Source organism: Cibotium barometz, chromosome 41 (genome assembly GCF_041138505.1).
Source record: "Cibotium barometz isolate CiBa-2024 chromosome 41, ASM4113850v1, whole genome shotgun sequence".
Taxonomy (NCBI): Eukaryota; Viridiplantae; Streptophyta; class Polypodiopsida; order Cyatheales; family Cibotiaceae; genus Cibotium; species Cibotium barometz.
In genome coordinates, this window is record NC_141086.1 from 42,018,343 (window position 1) to 42,022,182 (window position 3,840).

Consider the following 3,840-nt stretch of genomic DNA (forward strand, 5'->3'; position numbering starts at 1 on the left):
CAAGTCCTGTGACAGACCTTTTGAAGAAGGGTAGAATATTCATATAGACTATACAATGTGAGTAGAGTTTTCAAATTTTGAAGCATGCATTGACTATAGCCCATGTGCTTAAATTACCTCAACTTGGAAAAACCTTCTTGGTTGTAACAGATGCTAGTATTATAGCGCTTGGTGGGGTTTTGATGCAAGATGGGCATCCAGTTGCATTTGAGTCATGTAAGCTGAAACCTCATGAGAGGAATTATTCACCATATAATTTGGAATTATTGGCCGTTGTGCATGCATTGCGTGTATGGAGACATTATCTCCTTGGAGTTAAGTTTCAGTTGCAAACTGATCAATCTGCTTTGAGGCATTTGTTGCCAAGAAGAATTGAATGCTAAGCAAAGAAGGTGGATAGAATTTTTGCAAGAATATGATTTTGAAATCATTGATAGACCAAGACGAGAAAATAAAGTGGCCGATGCATTGAGCAGAAAACCTGAAGTTCCTTAGTGAGTGCAATTACTGTTATATATAATAGTTTGGGAGAACAGGTAAAGAGTGAGATTCCAAAAGATTATTTCTTCAAAACAGCTTTTGCAAGTTTGACAAAGAAATATAGGTCACAAGAGGAAATAGATGTTTTTGCAAAGTATGAAGTAATTGATGGAATATTATGTTATAAGAAAAGGTTATGCATACCTGATGTTGTGGAGATCAAGAGCAAGTTGATGCATGACCTTCATGATATTTCCATAGCAGGACATCTAGGATATTAGAAGACATACAATAAGGCTAGAAAGAGTTTTTTATGGCCAGGAATGTAAGCTTATGCAAGAGATTATGTGGCAAAATGTCCAAAATGCCAACAGGTAAAAGCTGAGCATGTAAAGAAACCAGGTTCTATGTTACCATTGGATGTACCAGAGATGAAATTGCAATGTATATCAATGGACTTTATTACTAGTCTACCAAGGACTAAAGGAGGTTATGACAGCATTTTTGTGGTGGTAGATAGGCTTACAAAAGCCGCTCATTTATTGCCTATTAAGAGTTCATATATAGCTATGGATGTGGCAAATATATTTGTGAAGAATATCTTCAAGCTACATGGTATGCCTAAAAGTATAGTATCAGATCGAGATTCTCGATTCACTTCAAATTTTTGGTAGGCATTCTTTAAAGCTCTTGGGACATCACTTGATATGAGTACTGCATATCATCCTCAAAGTGATGGGCAAACAGAAAGAGTCAACCAAATCTTGGAGGATATGTTAAGAATGTATTACATGGATAAACTTGGAAAGTGGGATGAATACTTACATATGGTAGAATTTGCATACAACAGTAGTCCGCAGTCTACTATTGGAATGTCTCCATTTCAAAGCATTATATGGGTAAGATTGTATGTCACCTGTATTATGGTATGATCCTCATTTCGGAAGGTTGAGATAAGTAAACATATGCTTGATGAAATGGAGATGCATACAAGAGACATAAGGGAATGCATAAGAATTGCTCAAAGTCATCAAAAGAGTTATGCAGACAAGAGAACAAAGACAAGAGAATTCAATGAAGGTGAAATGGTATTATTAAAGGTGAAACCAAAGAAGAGTTCTTTAAGACTTGGGAAGTTTAAGAAATGGGCACCTAGATATGAAGGACCTTTTAAGATACTTAAGAGGATTGGAACATAAGCTTATCTCCTACAACTTCCAGAAGGAGTAAAAGCACATAATGTATTTCACATTAGCTTATTGAACAACTACGTGGCTGATCCAAATCACTTATTGGGTGAGAGTACTACAAGAGTGGAGGAAGTGGGCAATTTTGAGATAGAACCAGAGGTAATTTTGGATCGTAAGATTAAGAAGTTTAGACATCGGGACGTAGTCGATCTCCTAATAAAATGGAAGACATATCGAGTTGAAGATGCCACTTGGTTATCCGAGGATCATATGAGGACTCACTATCCTCAGTTCATGCGCTGAGGACAATGCTCTTTTTTTAACCCGAGGAGACTGTAACGTACTCATATGTACCTAATTTTAGATCCTTTTGATTTGGTGAATTTTAGCATCTTTATTCAATGTTGAATAGTAGGAATTACTGAGATGAAATAAAAGATTAAGTTTGGTCACAAATTTAGTAATTTAGATATGTCAATTTAGGGTCAATTTTGGGACTTTTTATGCATGTTTTGGGGTGTCATTTGTATGTGATTTCTATTCTATACTTAACCATGTTAGATAATGTACAAGAGGGCCCTAGTGAGTGGTTTAGTGTAAAGGAAACTCATATGGGGGTTTATATAATAAATATAACCGCATCGAGTGTCCCCGAAACAGGGCCTGGATATCAATTTGACCCTTAATCATCAGTAATGGCCTCACATGAGCCAGTAGATAACTTTATTTGTCAGAGGGAAAAATTAAAGAGGGTTAGTTCATCATCACACGACGAATAAGATCCGAGTTCTGATAATTGGGAGATTCCACATGGGGTGGCCGGTATTCGCGAAACGAATTTGACACGACTTTCGAGTGTTTGGTTCGAACGCATGTTTTTAGAAAAGTTTTTCCATCTTTGATGATTTCGTGCATGATAATCTACTGCTTCTCGTGGGCTGTTTTTTTTGGAGGCTTCTTCCTGAGCCTTGAGGATTTTCTGTGCAGGATAGAGAGAGAGAGATTTTGAGATTCGGGCGGACCGTCTTTAGACAGAGAGGAAAGAGATTGTGATTTATGCCCTTTGGGAGCCATTTGGTAGAACCCAGAGTGGACGATATTTACTAGAGGTATACCCGAGATTGCCACGATGTCCAGAGTGGTGGTTGGGTGGACGGGCATCGGAGAAAGGCCCTATTGGCTAGATGTTTTGTTGGTGATTCTCTCTATGATTTTTCTTAGATTTTTGTATTGACGAATATTACTGTTACTTTGGATTTTACAAATGAATATGATTTGTTCAAAAACTCTTCAATTTTTTGAAGTATGAGTGATTTTGTTTTCTGTAAGATTTGTTACATTTTGTGTTAGAATATAGAACAAAATTTGGCTACGTTTCACATGGTCATTTGTTGCCCAAATTTAATACAAAGGTGGCATGTTGATGCCCACAAGAGATGGCAAAAACATCTCTAATTTTTATGTGAAGCCTAACCTTGTGCTTCAACCTTAATCCCATGTTGGCTATGAAGCTCTAAAAGGTTATATGGGCTATGGAGACTCGTGCAAGCATGTAGTGGCTATGGTGTTGACTTATGGAAGGCTTTTTTGTCTATGTCAATATGCAAGGTTATATAGCTACAGAGACCTCTTTGATAATGTCTCCTCTTTGATTCAAAGATTATAGGTGACAAAGAGAAAGTAAAAAAAGAAGAAAGGAAAAGAAAGAGAAAAAGCAAAAACTACCTCAAGAAAGAAAGTAGAGAGAAGATGAGAGGCATATTTAAACACGGTATAGAGAGGAGAGAGAAACACATAGAGAGCAAAAAATGCCAGAAAAGGAAAGGAAAAAATGTTGCTTAGATTCTTTTCATATGAGGCTCTATGGGACTTTCACTCCAAATGATGTGGGTGCACTTGTCTTGCCATCCTTACAATGCAAGAGTTTTCTTGACAACTAGCTTCATTGTTAACTTGTAGTCATATTGAAGGAGGTGGCTAAGATCTCCTCTTTGATTCCACGGTTGCATGTGAAATGAGGGAAAAAGCAGACAAGGAAAAGAAAGAGAAAAAGTAAAATCTATCCGATAAAGAAACAGAGACAAGATGAGAGGCACTGAGACCGAAACATAGAGAGTTGAAATAAAGACACATAGAGAGGAAAAAGTACAAGAGCTAAAGAAAGAGAAGA